The sequence below is a fragment of the Lonchura striata genome, chromosome 14 (assembly GCF_046129695.1).
Source record: "Lonchura striata isolate bLonStr1 chromosome 14, bLonStr1.mat, whole genome shotgun sequence".
In the NCBI taxonomy this organism is placed as follows: domain Eukaryota; kingdom Metazoa; phylum Chordata; class Aves; order Passeriformes; family Estrildidae; genus Lonchura; species Lonchura striata.
The window spans coordinates 10,568,106-10,584,834 of NC_134616.1; the positions used below are offsets into that span (position 1 = coordinate 10,568,106).

At 35.9% G+C, this 16,729-nt stretch overlaps 1 protein-coding gene across 2 annotated transcripts in view; it reads right to left on the reverse strand.

Annotated features, from left to right (window-relative positions):
* The window catches only part of TENM1 (teneurin transmembrane protein 1), a 794,184-nt gene that overhangs the window by 593,743 nt on the left and 183,712 nt on the right, over positions 1-16,729 (reverse strand). The window lies entirely within an intron of this gene.

A 16,729-nucleotide genomic window follows, 5' to 3' on the forward strand; every position in this document is an offset into this window, starting at 1 on the left:
TCCTGGGGGAACCCTTATCTATAGGGGGCAGAGATGGAGTTTTGCTGAGATGTGCCACTAATGATATTAACTTTACATACTAAAGAATGTCTGAACGTTTCTGAAAATACTCATTTCCACCTTCAACTATGCTGTTCTGATTAAGTTACTGTACTAATGAATTCTATGAATTTTAACTTTTCTCTATCACAGAACTGCACATTAATTTAAAGTCAGAAAAATGTTTTATCTTGGATTTATTTTCATTGGCTTGCAACTTTCCATTTCATCCAGTAGCATAATTTGTAAATTGAACTTGCTCTTGACCTGCTCTACACTTTGAGCAAATTTAGAAGGAATATTAAAGAAGAACTACTCTGCTGTTATTGAGCTTGCCAGGCTTAGCTTTTATTTCTAAAGAAATTTATTGTATTTCTATAGACTGTTGGAAACTTAATTACAGAGGAAAGTCTTCTCTGCAATACATGACATAAAGCATTGTAGTGATAGCATTAATTAATGAAGGCAAATATCACATTAGGGTTTCAAATCACTTCACACTTCTTACAAAAGCAATCATTTGGTGATCTCAGCCAGCATCCCAAACTCACCCTGCTAGCAAGGAAGTTCCTGCAGCTGTGACAGGGCAGAACCAGTCTGAAACCAGTGGTCTGAAACCAGTGTCCTGCCCCAGCACATACGTGCTGCTGTAAGGCAGCATGGAAAACATGATGGTAGCTCTGTCAGCCTCTCTCCTGGCCCTTTGGAGCTCATGAGCTCTTTGGGAAATGTCTATTGCCAAAAGTCTGGGTAATGTGCTTTGGTCTGGGTATCACTCTTGGATTCTCAATTTTGGTACATATGAAACTCTCAAAAGAAACTATAAGTCTTGAACTACCAATAAATTGAAACTATAAGTCTTAAACCACCAACAAATTGAAACAAGCCATGAAAACACATATCCCTAGAATCTCTAAAATCACCCCCTTTTCTAGCTGAAATGCATTTTTTTTTGTTTTGTACAGAAACTGCATTCATGGGAATGACAGTCATCACAAATAGGTGGAAGGTGTAATTCTAAGGTGATAGTAGGATATAATTTATTTTTGAAAGCATATCTATCAGAGAAAAATTTACAGGCAAAATGATACTATGAATATAACTTGAAAAGAAATTACTAGTTGTGAAAGTCATATAGCTCTTCTTCTTTATTCAGTCCAGCCTGCTTGATTTTCTCCTGTAATGGTAACTTATATTTTTAAACAAAATAAACAACCCCAAAACAATTTCAGAAGTCTCCTTAAATATCACATAATACATTAAAATATTATTGTAATATTCTTTACTTTCCAAAAGTATTTTAGACCTCAATTCTTGATTCTAACTTATAGAACAGCCATAGAAGACAATTTTAAACTTGGATATCAAAGTAAATTTATAATAATTATTTATTTTGAAGGTAAAAGATCAGATCGCTGTAGTGATATTATGGTGATATCAAATGTGGCTTCTTTCTAAACAATATTGGACAGATTAAATTAGCAAATATATACATTCCATGAAATTTAAGACCTTTGAAATTATTTAATATTAGATGTTGTTTACTAAATGTATAGGACTAGAGTGACAGCAAAAATCATATTGGCCAAAGAGGATAATAAGAAATACAACTAAAGCAAAATAGTCTGTCTGCAATAGGTTAATGGACCCTTGACCAATGTAAATCACAGGAAAATAAAATCCCTACCAAGAGATTCTTTCCTATCTGGTGGCTCTCTTCAGCACCCTGGAGCTGACTCTGCACCTGATGCTGCTGCCAAGTCACACTGCCCCGTGCAGCTGCTCACCAAATCACTTTGATAAAGAACTTACTGAGAAAAGTCTCCCTGAAAATGTAAAACTAAGAGGAAAACAGTCTTAATTGCTGGGAAATTTTAAGCCTCATGAAAAACATGGATTCTGCTAGGACATTTAGCCTCTTGTGAGCCTTTCAGTAAATCAGATCCTCCTGCATATGTTTCATTTCCTACAGTTTAGCTCTTGCATTTATTACCCTGTAGTAGTACAGCAGAGAGACCAGCCCTTGCTTCTGCTATTATTGTTACCCACAGATGCAGAAGTGCAGAAGGTAGAAAGATTATTTTCAAATTCATTTGTTGATCTAAATTTTACTGAACTTTAACCACAAGATTCCAGAAGGCCTTATATCCTAACAGCATCTAGCAGCTCATTTTTCCCTTTTCTTTTTATACTCCAATCTCAGAATTCACCTTAGCTCTAAGTCATTTTAGTAGGCTTATACTAATTGTAACACATGGTAAATACAGTTCAGTTTCCCCAATACAATAGTAATACAAAGAAAAAGATTGTTAGTGATGAGATTCAAAGAATAATTATCAGTGACTTTTTCTACTAGGTACTTAAAACTGCAGCTACTAAAGATATTTTTTTGATAGAATATTTTTCTTTTCTCTGTTTTCCCAAATATTTGGACAGTGAACTGGGAATTGCCAAGAGGCAGAAAGTGATGGAATCAGCTTCATGAAGCACAACCAAACTTAGGTCAATTGTGTAGCTTTTGTTACACTGATGCATCCACACTGGGGAAGGATAGGAGCACACCTGAGGCTGTGACTTGGGCTTACACAGTGGCTGGACTGGGGTCAACACAGACACCCTAAAAACCTCTCCCAGACCAGTTCTTTAATATGCCACAAACACAAAATTAGGTTGAACTCGCATTACTGCAAGGGCAAATCATTACCCATTACATCTCTGGATTATCAGAATTATAATGATCAGACAATACTGACAATGAAAGGTATTCCCATTTTTTGGAGGATTTGATTCTATAATACTGCAATAATGTGCTCAGTAAAAAAGACTTGAGCTGGAAAGTGAGCTGAGGCAAATACATTTAAAAGCTTATTAAAAATAAAATCTTATTAAATATTAAGTTCATTGCATAGCATTTATGTTTATTATATATCCATTCAAACATCTTTTCCACTCTTGTTTCTGCAGTTGTGTTTACACCATTATTCCTGCAACTCAAACAGATTTTTTTGTTGGATCAGTGGCAAAGTTTCAGCTTGATAACCTACCTTCTTAATTACCTTTTCACAAGAACAGCCACCAGTTGTCCTGGTAGGCATTAAAAGTAGGAAATAGGCAGCAAACTGCTCCTGTCTTTTTCAAGGAACTCTCCTGGCATCAACGCTATGTGTATGGCCCAGATAGCCACAAACAGAAATACTGGTCAGACTTCTACTGCATTTGGTATTTCATTTTGTCTCTGCCTTGAGATATTATCCCAAATATGTGTCTAAAATGAGAGGGCTGGTTTGTGGCATTCTGTGGCACAGAAAGTATGGAATGGCTGGGCTATGGTGGGATTTGGGAGAGAAAGCAGCAGTTTGGGATAACCTTCAATAAGAGTTCTGAGCAAAGGAGCCAAATCCTGTGTAGATTATCCTTGCTCAAACTGGTCACAGGAGCTGCTTCCTGATCTGAGCTACTCCGTGGGTTTTGCCCAAGTTTTCCTGCTTCAATGTTTTGGAAGGCTTAAAAAACTCTCATACTTGCAGTAGAAAGGTAGAAGGCAAAGAGACCTGAAGAACAGTGAATGTGTTCACTGGTACAGGAGGAAACCAGGCCACTCTTCCAGAGATCCATCAGAGACTTCGGACTTCAGCAACTGCACTTTTCTGCCAAGCCTGCCACAAGCACTGGCTTGGCTGTGTGATCTGCAATCATAGTCTGGCATGCAAAGTCTAAATATTAATAGAATTTACATGTCATTGAAATACTTATTAAAATTTTACAACCTCCTCCTAAAATAACTGAGCCCTTATTTTGGCACAAAAGCCACCACACTTTTAATACTTCATCATCTGTGTTACATGGGCAATTGCTCTCAGGATGGCATGCCGTATTTTGATTCCATTACAGTATTGCATTAAATCTGAACAATATTTATGAACAGCCCTTCATGGATTGATACTCAAAAGGGATTAGTTTGTACCAAAAATTTTCTGCAGTCCTTCCAGAATATTTTTTACTGTCTTCAGAAGACTTTAGAAGCTAAAATCTAGACCACAGCCCAGACAAGCTCTGTATTACAATGAATAATAAATACATCACATTGGCACTTCTAAACTTTCCTGTAGATTAGCCAAAGCACATCTGCATTTTACTAGGCTAAACAAATATAATTAGTTTTTGCTGAATAAAGTTGTTTGTTTAAATGTTATAAGCTTTATACTAAATATAAGACAGAAGTTAATTTGATGGCACAAGTAAATATTTCAAAGCAGTTTCATCCAAGTTACCTCCTATACCTTTCCTTATTGTTTCCTCATGGAATTTACATTTACATAATTAGAATTTTTCACAATTTCTCCTGGTGTTTCCTACAGATTGGCTAATAGATCTTTCACGAAGAAAAAAGACAAGAACAGGAAAAAAAAGAGCAGCACTTCAGTTAATTTATGGAAGACTTGCTGATTTCTTGATTTCACTCTCGCAACTTCTGAGCACTTGTGACGTGTTACACGGAGATTCCAGCCATGAACCATGACCAATCCACTTTCAGCAGCAGGAAAATGAAATTTGAGCCATGCTGAATCTTCCACTACTTATTAACATCTGGGGCTTTTTGACAGCCCATTCCTTTTAGCATTTACTAACTGTCCAGGGGAAAAAATCCTTAACTGGGTATAGGAAACATTCATGTATTGTTACCAAGGATGTGAGGACAATGCCAATTAATATGTAACCTGGCTAGATAATCAGACTAGCACATGGGTGAAAACCAGAAGGTAAAAAATTCCATTAGGTTCTTTGCAAATATCCAGTTCTAGATTTGTTTGTATTCAGATCTCTCTACCTGAAGGGATATCTCACTGCTGGGATGTAACAATGCAAACTTTATCCCAAACACTTCGAAAAGAAATAAAAATGAAATGGAAAAGGTAAGAGTGAAATAAAAAACAATTCACCTTCATCAGCTCTTCTGCTGGGACATACTGTTTTTTTCACCCTTTCTGAGATCTATTCCACTGGACAATAGGCTGATTTTGAATAAATACAGCAGAGTTTTCTCTTCCTCAGAGCGTTTCCAAGGGATGAAGACTGACATGTTTAAGCCTTCTGACAATTTTGCTCCTAGTTTTGGTGGAACAGCAATCCCATCTCAAGAGTGCAGAAAAAAGACCTCTTTGCTGATCCCATTATTAAGGTATGGTTTTCTGCCCATTGGAATCCATCTTATACTTCATTTATATGCTTTAATTGGTTTCAGTACTTAGAGCAACTTCATATTTATGTTTCTATTACACTGTAATTTATTTATTAATTATGAAAAATGTACTAAAGTGCAGAACACTGACTGGGATGGGGAATTTATGAAATGTACCAGCAAATTATTGTTTCTTCAGAAGAACACAATGTCCTTATTCAAAGGCCTTGAAGTCAGAGTCTGAGCACTAATTTCTTTAAATAAGATCTGGTGAATCTCTATCCCTCCAAATTAGAAAACACTTAGAAAATGGGCTGGACCTGACTGTAGCAAGGTGAAAAACAATTAAATCTGTCACTACATTATTAACTTATTAATATGAATTTGCACAGTGCTGTTAATACAGGATGTCAATGGTCTCTCTATTCCAAACAGATCTGCTCCAGCTACATATAGAAGAAGCACTGCAGTAAAAGAAGACCCTCATGCTTTTCAGTTGGCAGTCAGGCATGTAATTAATCAATTTCTAAATGCTGATGTAAATGCTGGGCTTTGCATGTGCATATTTACCATCTTCAAACACTATTTCAAAATTTAGACCACTCAAGTAAATCATCTATAATCTGCTTCTTGTCCTTTGCTGTGTGTCTCTTTTAAAGCAGTTTAAATTTTACATGCTGGTTTGTACTGAATGCTTTGTTTCTTTGCATAAATAAATAAAATGCACAAAAATAACAACAATCTATTTCCATATAATAGCAAACAATTTCAAGGCAAAACAGCAGCCTTCAACTGACATTGGACCTACAATGGCACTTCAGAACTGAGGAAAAATTTCTCTGTTGTGCAGCTAAAAGCACATTAAAGAAATGCATTTTTTTCCTAAGTTAAATAAATAAAACAATTTTATATCAAACGATAAGCTAAATACAGAGACAGCAAGACTGGTCAGCACATTTTCTTGCATTTTGAATTATAGGCAATATATTACATTTCATCTTGCAAGCTGTTTATTTGACCATGTAAGAAAAAAAATATTACTGAAATTTTTTAATGTATTAAAATAATTTTGTAGATCACATAAGCATTCTCTAAAGGAACAGGAAACAGACATCCTGGTTCCTCCCTCATTTAACTAAACATCTGAACACTTTCAGTTGCTTTTTTTTCTGGTAAACTAAATGTTCTTGAAATCTAAAAAGCTAATTAAAATTGGCAGTCACAAAAAGGGGAGTGCTGTGTTACAGAAAATAAAGACATGGATGCTTTCAGGCTCCTGGAGATCTCCACACGTGTTGCTGGGTATTGCAGTCACTAAATGGAAGGAAATGAAAGAGTTCCCATGTCTGGATTAGATACTTTACTATTTTCTTAAGTGTTCTGACAAGAAAAACAACAGCAGCCAGTCACATAGGACTTGAGACTTAAAAAGAAAAATGCTATTTATTTGCTGAGTTTTGAGAGTGTTCAGCACCAGAAACATTGTCACAACTCATTAGAAGTTAAAATATGCCTTGGCAAGACTACTTCATACTTAATGCAGTGAACAACAAACAGCTGAACCTCAGACAACATTTCTTCTCTAATTTTCATTTTAATAAAGCTCCCTTCATGTTTTTTGGAACTAAAAGCCTATTCAGAGATTTTATGCTATTCAGAAATACTATATTCTGCAGCATGACCTGTATTCATTTAAGGTACTAGAAAAAGTCCTGTATATTTAAATGGTTGAAAATCAAATTCTTCTTACTGCAGGCCCCAGCACAGCTAGGACTGAGGCAGGAAATCACTCCAATCCTTTCCCTTGGTGTTCTTCTCTAGATCACTTCCTTATCTCATCCTTTCCAAAGTTTCTCCCTCTGCTAAGTAGTAATGTGATCTTTTATTTCTGCCTTGCACAATGGATTCACCAAAGACAGAATACTATGTATAAAATGTTCTCCCTAGATCTTTTCATGCCATCTCTCACCAGCCAGCTTCCCTCTGGTTCCAAACGAGCCAGACAGATCCTAGTAAGAGCAAGAAGAAAACAGCTAACAAATATAATTATCAGTTTAAAGGGATGCCTGGAGCTATTTGGCTGCTGAAGTAGTTGCTATTGATTTAACTAGAAACTTCTTAGCCTTGAGTCAGTCAGCCCAGTATAACAGAGTTCAGTCGTTCTCTTCTTTGACCTTCTCAGCCTAATTGCAGGAGAGGTTCAGGGGAGCACAGGGTATCTGCTGACTGGCAGCCCACTTCCACCCAATCACAATTCCAAAGCAATTCTAATATGGACAGTTTAACTTTTTAAAAACATTTATTATTTACTAATTAGAAAATGCCAATCACACAGAACCACACTGGTTCCATTCTCACTGTTCCCTAGCAACACTCAGGAATTGAAGCATGTGCACTGTCTCAAGGCAACACACAGCACAGCCACATCTGTTAGCAGACCTTTCATTTTTCAGACTTAATCTTCAGGAAGCACAATTATGCTAGAGTTTGGGGTTTTTAGAAACATTTTGAGACCTACATAATATACAAAATAACACAGAAAAACTTAATTGACCCTTTCTCTATTACAATCTTTGCAAGAAAAATGCATTATTTTGACAATAATGGAAATTTTAACTGCTTCACTATTATTAAGCTAGAGTAAATATGCACATGTAAGGTTTCCAGCTGGAATTTCACCTCAAACCTCAGCAACATCTTTGAAGTTCATTTCAGTTGAGAGGCCATGGATAATCACTATAGACCAAATACTCAGATGCTTTTCAGGAAACTTCTCAATCCAACACTCTCAAAGTCAGATATTTATTTTTTTAATTGTGTGTATTTATTCCCCTTCATGAGGGTTTAGGAAACACACCAAAGTGGTCCATTTCACACAGCACCCACATGGCTGGATTCAGGGTGCTTTCCTGAAAGGCTTCTCACAACAGGCAGATTTAGAAGGCATCAGAGTATCTAACATGAGTGAGCCAATAACAAGAGCAGTAGAATCCTGAAATAACTAAGAATTATTTCAAACTCCAAGAAGAAAACACCAAGTGACCTCAGAAATCCTTTCTAATGCCAGATAGAAGCTACAGGAGGAATCTGATCTACAAAACCAATCTGCAAGAGCACCGGTAGGGCAGGGAGAACAGATTTAGATTAGTACAGCTGTGTTTATTGAATTCTGTGACAGGTCTGTCAGAAACAAGACTTATAATCCTGTTACAGAAAGGTAAGAGTTTTGAAGATGCCTAAAATGCAACTGGAGATGTGAAGAAAATACTGGAGATGTGAAGAAAATAAAGCTGATTTGCAGGTCTTGATCCTCTACCTCGAGATTTCTCCGAATTTTACAAGAAAGCTTCTGATTTTTATAAAATATGGTAGCACTGCCAAGATTCTACCACTGAGACAGTATTTAACTTTGGAAAATTATTTCCTATCTCACCGGCAGTTAGAGAAAGTGTTTTCCTAGTGCCTCCTGGATCTACTTTCACCTGAAGGAATTATTTTTCATCTAAAATCATTATGTTTGGAGTTCATGTATACAGTTCACTAAAATATCAAAAATTCAATATTTTATATCAACATTAAAACCTAAGCATTATCTCAAATAGTCTTGGTAACAGCTTGATGAAAACAAGCAGAATATCTTGGGAGCACTTGAAGAGAAATCAGCAATTAGAGGACACTGAGCTGAATTTGTGCCCGTTTATCTTGATTTCCTTACAGTTTTCAGTAACTCAATCACAGAATTCCTTAAGATGAATAATTTGTCTTTAGTAAGCTATTCCTGCATAATTATATCAATCTTAACAAATAGCAGAAAGATATTTTGAAAGGACATCTGAATATTGGCAGGTGAACTTCCTGTTGTACTGTGTACATTGTGAAGTGGGAAGTGATTCCAAAGAACAGCAGTGCCTTAAACAGAGACCTTTAACAAATCAGGGCACAAGTTCACCTTGTAAGGAGACATAGCCACAGTGTGATAAACTCCTCCTTCATTTTCAGAGCAAAGGAGCTGGGAATCCTTGTGAACATCAAAAATAATATCTGTACGACCTGCAGATGTAAAACTCAAGCCAGATACAGACAATGTGGCAATAGCATCTAATTATCTGGGTCTGTGGACAGTTTTATAAAGGGGTGGTAATGGCTTTATTTCAGGTCTACAAACCTTCTTGCAATCTCATTTTTATTCATGTTATTGGAAGTATCCACATTTACGCTCAATTGCCTTTCGTGAAAAAATGTTACTTTAAGAAGAGAGTGTCCATGGAAGATAGTGCATTTAAGATCCTTGCTGTTTCCACTTATACTTTAAAATCCCTTTCTTACAATTACAGATATTTGGAACATACATCCAAGGAAACATCATCTTAATACAGTGAGAATGAGTTGAGAATTTTCTCCCTCTTATACTTGTTACAATCATTATCACAAAAAGAGATTCGTGTTGTGCTGTTTATTATTTATGGTTCTCATTATATTCATTGTCACAAGACCACAGAATCAGAATTTTAATGCCTCATATATTCTGTGGAAGATAATAGTAAAGTGTACTGCTCTGACCTTTTCAGTGTCCTGCAGTTTGATTCATTAGCCATTCCTATTCTCTCCTATTAACAGCATCAGTAACCTGGGAAGAGGTATCTCAGGCAACCAACCAAAAAGCAGAATACTGAAAAGGTTAAAATCTATATTTATAAATCTATTCAGAGTTTACAATCCTTTACAAATTATGCTTAGTATAAAAATTATATCTCAGTCTTCTGGCAAAAGCTGTCACTGCAATACAAGTAGTGTAAATAAACTACTTACAGTCACTTTTGAGATGGAAATCCTTTGCTTTTTAAAAAGAGTCGAAGGTGAATGAGCTCAATATATAGTCTATTTGTCACATACCAGGTCTGTCAATTTATATCCAGGTTATAGGTGCAGTTTGAGGAAATACTGTAACCACTGCATTGTCATGCAGTAATGATATTATAAATTCCAGAGAGAAGTGCTGCTTGCAAGACATTGTAAGGAAAATACATTGAAAAATAAACTTGTATTTCATTTCACAATAAAGAAGATTTCAAGTAGGAGAGCTGAAGCAGCTTACGCACAATTATTTCATGATCAGCAAGTATTCTCAAATGATTTCTAAGGCAGTGTTTACTGTGCAATACAACTAGACTCTTGAGTACAATATAAATGCATTCCTATTATATCAAATATAATGATGATAATAGCAAATGAAAATAATATCAGAGTATGGAGGAGAGGTAAGAAATGCATTGTATCACCATTCCATTTTACTACTTCATGGTCACAATTTAAAAGCAAAATTAGTTCAAATTTGGTTAAAATTTAAACAAGTGATAAAATGGCAGTAAAGCCATATCCTTTATGTGCCTTCACTTAGCTTAAAATAAAATACATTATATGCTGTTGTGCATATAGAAGATTCTACAGCTCAACAATTTCCTAAACTAATAAGGATTTTATAAAAATTTGGTTATGCTAAATCTCCCAGAACAGATGTATTTCTCAACACAATATAGCATTCTGAATGGAAACTATAAATAAACCAATGAAGTAAACAAATTCTGTAAACTCAGTATTTCTTTGCCTAACACCTATGAAAATGTGATTTTACTGTGTATCCACAGATAAATTAAAAGAAACATGGGACATCACTAACAAATTAGCTTTGTTAGAGCAATAGGCCCATGGAGGCTTTACTTGCTAGTTCAAATACTTTGTCATAACTGATGACTTTAGAATCATGCACTTTTTCCTTTTTGGTTATCTGAGAGCTCATTGTTTCCCTTTTTCACATCCTCAGCAATTGTGTAGTTAACAATTTGCAGAGGTGAAGCTAGGAGGGAATATACATGTTTTTATTCAATGCAGTCTTCATCAAGCAGCCAATAAATGTGTTTTATTGCACTTCCCATAGTAGGCATTATTGCCTCCTCCATGAAAAAATGGCCATATATTTTGAGTCCTTATAGTCACTCAATAGCTAATCAGGAACTCATACCATTATAAATGTGCTAAAGACAATGCATAATGTCACAGCCTGAGTGTTGATTATTCCTTAAAAGGAAACTTCTACTAGTAATAGGTTGCTTGTGCAGTATCATGGCTAACTCTAGGTATAAATTATTTTTTAAAGCCAAATATATTTGAATAATAGGAATTCTTTAAAGATCAACAATAGAACATGATATATTTACACAAATCATAGGATAAAAATGTTTTTCAGGTACTAATTTAATTCCCTGCTTTTTCTTGGACCAATGCCTTGACTGTATAATGCTTCCTCTACACTCAGCACAAGCCCATCTTTGTTAGTTTCTCTACTAAATCGTTTTTTTTTGTTAATTAGAAACAACATTTTCACATAATGCATGATGCATCTTATTCCTATGCAGAGTACTGTGAAGATTTTAGTAGTTTCTTATCAGCACAAGCCTTTTATTTCATCTGAGCTGCCTGTGCACTATGCTTGCATTGCATTTGGCTTTGCCAGATGCAGGAGAATTTGCCATTTACCCCAAGGGACTGGAGCCTTTTCCTGTTTGTCTCTCCACACCTGGCAGTGTCCTCCTCCAGCTGAAGAGCGGGTGCTGCCCAAGAACTGAGCAGCATTTTCCACACCGAGCACTTCCACCCTGCAATCATTGCTGGATTGCTCAGTAACAAGGCAGAAAGGAAGCCATCCAAAGAACAATCCTACCTGACAAACAAACTGAACTCTTTAAGCTCTAAACACTGAACTGTAACAACACCACATCTGGTGAGACATACTGCACCCTTCCTGCCCACCCGTAAGGTTTGAATTACAGGAGGTTACAAGGACCTTTCCTCCACATTCCATCATACCAAGCTCCATAGGGATGTTCCTACTCTCCAAAAGGCAACCCACTCTTCAAACAAATGTGGGCGAGGTATGTGTTGGAATTTTCCTGGAGCTTCTTTAATTATGAAGTCAGGACCAGAAATACATGAGTATGAACACTGTTGTATTTTCTATTACATTTCCTCCTCAGTATTGTAGAGTTCTTTCTCCTATGTTTAGTCTAGAGGTTACATTAAAACAAAATCACACAGAAGAGCCATTGGGATATCCCCAACTGTAAATGTTATTCAGATTTCCTTCTTACCACAACCATCATTTAAGTGGAATCTGAAAACCTCTGCAGATTATAACATTCAGCTTATGTTGTATCTTTGAGAAAAGATAACATTAGCTTTTGAATTATTACAGATGAAAGGTTTAGCTATTAATTCAGCTGCTATGCATTCAGTATATATATGTTCAGAAGAAGGATCAAGTGTAATAGCATTTTTAAATTTTATATTTTACCCTAGAAAGGAAGGGTAGATTTACAGTACAAAACCAGCAAAAAGGTGAAATAATTTTCCCCCAAAGTCTTCAATTGTCTCATGATATTTCTGCAGACTCTTTCACATTGCACACCTGTCCCTAACACAGTAGAAGGAGTTGTTAGAGATGCAAAATAAAACATTTCAGAAATATTCACAGCCAGTGTGATACAGAGGGGTATACAGAAGGTATATATACCTTCTGTAGGCAAAAGAATCATTATGGTCCTGAAATATTAAAGCCCTAATGAAACAATTTACATGTATTTTCAGTATCATACAGTACTACACACTGAATTTGCAGCAAAAGGGCAATTAAGAATGACTCCTTTTCCTCTTCAGTGAGGTAGCTGGAATCAAAAATAGGATAATAATAAACTTTCTGTGAATTAAGCAAGTTTCTTGGCAGCTGTCCTTCATTTACCACACTTTGAAAGACCCTGTGTGGCACACAGCTCCTTAAATGCAAATCCATCGAGCACTACAGCTCTATTCCCATTTCAAGTGAGGCAACTTATTTAACAATTTCTTAGGCAATGTCTCTTGGGTTTAGCTGTAGGCAGGAAATGAAGCATAATTAGCACTTTTATGTGGCATTAACAAACAATCTTGTTACTTCATTACTTTTTAATATTTGCACCAGTCGTCTGAAAGCAGATTAAGACCAACTGCAATTTCCATATGTGAGATTCCGTGACTGTAAAGCTCAAAGAACCTTCACTTTAATCAAAACACTATGATGTCTTCCACTAATTTTTCCCTAAAAATCTTTTTGAAAACTTAGCTTTATGTGAATAAAGTGCTAATCAGAAATGTTTATTCACTTGAGTGTAATTTTACAATTCACAAACGTGGCCAAGGTCATAAGGAAAGGGCACATATACCAGCACAGAGCTAAATCAATTTTTTTACTGGAAACTACAATAATATTAACTAAATTGCTGAAATGGGAAAAACAAACAAACATATCCACATAATAACACAGATATTCTGATTTAAAGATACAACCAACCAGGGAAGTTAAATAATACCTATGGGTCTCTCAGCCCTCTACCTATAGGACTACTTCAATCTTTGAGTTTTATTTATAACTATAGCAATTGATGCTGTTGGACAGTTTAGATCCTGGTGTATGGCAGCTTCTATCTTAGTATGTGGATTCTGAGGAACACTCTCCCAAAAGACCTGGCATATGTGCCCTTGGGGTGCTAAGCAAAAGCCAGGGATAATTAGGTTTACTACACTTGCTGGAAATGAAAGCAGACTGAATCAAGTAGTTGAACATTCCCTACAATATGCAAAATAGAAGGAATTTTGAAAAGTTCTTCAAAAGTTTAGCTTCACTGGTGTTAAATAAAAGCTTTCCTTTTTAATAGTTTGTGCTGCAAAAAAAAGTTCAGAATTTGTATTTAAATTGAAACTGGAAAAAACATATTAAAATATTTGTAGTGCATGTTTTCCTTAGACTGGACATTAGGAAACATTTCTTTGCCAAGAGAATGGTCAAACACTGGAACAGGGTTCCTCAACATGTCCCCAGCCTGTCAGACATGAAGAGGCATTTGGACCATGCTGTAACTTTCTGCCAGCCCTGACTTGGTCAGGCAGTTGGACTCAGTGGTCACTGTCACCCCTTCAGTGAAATAGCCTGTTCTATTGTCTTAATTTGCTTCAATATTAAATTCAAATTACACAAGGTATTCTTTGGAACATATCTTATTATACCACTGTAGTCACAGAGAAACTTAAATAAGTCCATTTTTTTATTTTCAGGACTGCCTTTTAGGCTCAGGTTCTATACTGAATCAAGGATTTTATGTTCATGACATTTTATTTATTAAGGTTTATATCTTTTTATAGGGAACTTGCTTTTTCAGGCCAGAACCTACATCTTGGATGAGTTCTCTTTTCTTTTGAGTCACTTTGCCCCCTGCTGTACAGAGAGTTAAATACGACAAGAGGGACAGAGCCGTGCCGGGCAGATGTTAGAGCAGCCACCTCTGCATTCCATGTCAAGCACCTCTTTGCAGAGGCTGCTTGTTCTGTAAATAAAATACGATTAGAGCTGGCACTGTGCATTCCACTCCTACTCAAAACCCAGGATGCGCTGTGCTACCTCCTCCTGAAGTGAACAGAAACACCCAAGAGGAAAAGGAAACAGCAGGTCACAGCACCTCTGCCATCAGTGAATAAGGAAATTAGCCACTTATGTTTGTTTTTAAATCTCCAGGCAAAAATAGTGAGGTGGAAAACAAAGATGCATGAAAAATTATCTTAACTGATAGAGGATTTTTTTAAAGATGTGAGTAGCACAGGCACTAAAAGTACTTGGTGTTTATGTTTAGCAGGTGAGAAAAACAGTCTAAACAGTATCTAATCATAGGTAAAAAATAAATTTGCCATTTCTGAGTGAGAAATTTTAGGTAGAGTCTGGTAAAATGTGGAAATATTTATGCTTTGTCATATGAGCTAGAAATATCCAATGTCACCAATGCATGGCATGGCCTGTTCATAAGAAAAGTTTTAGAAAGAGATGGGTTGTTTTTATTTGAACAGTGTACTTCTGTTGATCCAGACATTTCTTTGCCCAGAGAAAACTGGGTTCAGTTTACATTCATCTTGTCCAAAGCAGAACTATCTAAATCCTTTCCTACATTCTTAGCAAGTTTGGCAGGTGACCAGAGGCAAATTTTATCCCTTCACCAATGAAGTCTGTCTCTGAAAAATACTTGGGATAAGCAGTGTCTAAAAAACTGTAATAGCAGCATGGATCAGAAATATATACACACATACGTATATATTCTTATACACTTTAAGAACAAAGAAAACCATTAATAGAAAAAGAACCCCTAGATCCAGCAACTTAGATGCTTCTAATCTTAGCTAAAAAAAGGAGCAAGGAAAACCTGTATCACTCTGAACAGATAAGAATTGGAAAGAATTGTGTTTATCAACCAGAGAAAATGAAGGAACAATAATCAAAATGTGACACCAAGGCCTATATGACAGATTTAAATGTTAAATAACTCAAATATTAAATAATTTAATCACTATTCAACAGTTTTACTGTTTTCTAGACATCCAGAGCTGTATCTCAGCAATTACACCTGCATGCAGTTGCTACATTGTACATTGCTGGAGTACCCAGCAAATTCTACTTTGAGTGGGTTCTTTGTAAAGGGTGGCAAAACACAACAATAAGTTCTAGTGAGTTACATTTACAATATTCGTTTGAAACAGTTAACAAAGCCAACCCAGCTCAAAAGTCCCTTCTACTATGGATTTGAGCTGGATTCTTAATGGCATTTGAACATTTTTATTGTGGTAGCATTATGTACTAGCATGTTAAATGTTTACTGCTGACATTTTCTGAATGTGAGGTGAAACACTTATCAACATCTCTGAAATACTATAAAAATAAATTCATAGAGACTGGATATATCATAAGATTTCTAAATCCAGCCTACATGACAAATGAAGTGAATTTGTATTGCAAAAATATTACCATTTCTTACTTTCCTTTCAAACACACCACCTCCTTTGAATTTCACTTCTAGTTTTACAATTCACATATCAAAGCTGGCTAAAGGACACCACTGCTTTCACAATGTCTGTAATGAACACAAGCAGCAATTTAATTGATTACTTAGGCTACAGTCTCCAGATCTACAAAATATTTTGGGCAGCATATATTGAACTCATGACAATTGGCAACTGGTATCATAATGGGAGGCACTGCTGCTATTCCAGTGCCAGCTTGTGGTTAAGTTGCTTCTCAGGCACTTAGAAGTAAAGCTGGGCTCTTGGTCATAACTGCAGACAGTGAACTTTTGAAAATGTGGCATTGCATTAACTTTTAAAGCAGTGGCTTGGCTTCATTGCCCACTGTACATTATAAGAACAAATAGTAATATAATAAGTAATATAACTCAGTCTCCAAGCCAAATGAATACACAAAATAATCTATGCCCATATATCTATTCTTAAAGTAGTTTAAATGTGCATATTTTTGAGCATGGCATGAGCTATTTAAAACCTATTTCATGCATCATCTTGCTCTTTCCTAATATCAGCAGATGAGCTGATTTTATAATAAGAGGCACTGTCAGTTTGTCACATTCTGCAGTTCAAAATGTCAGAGGC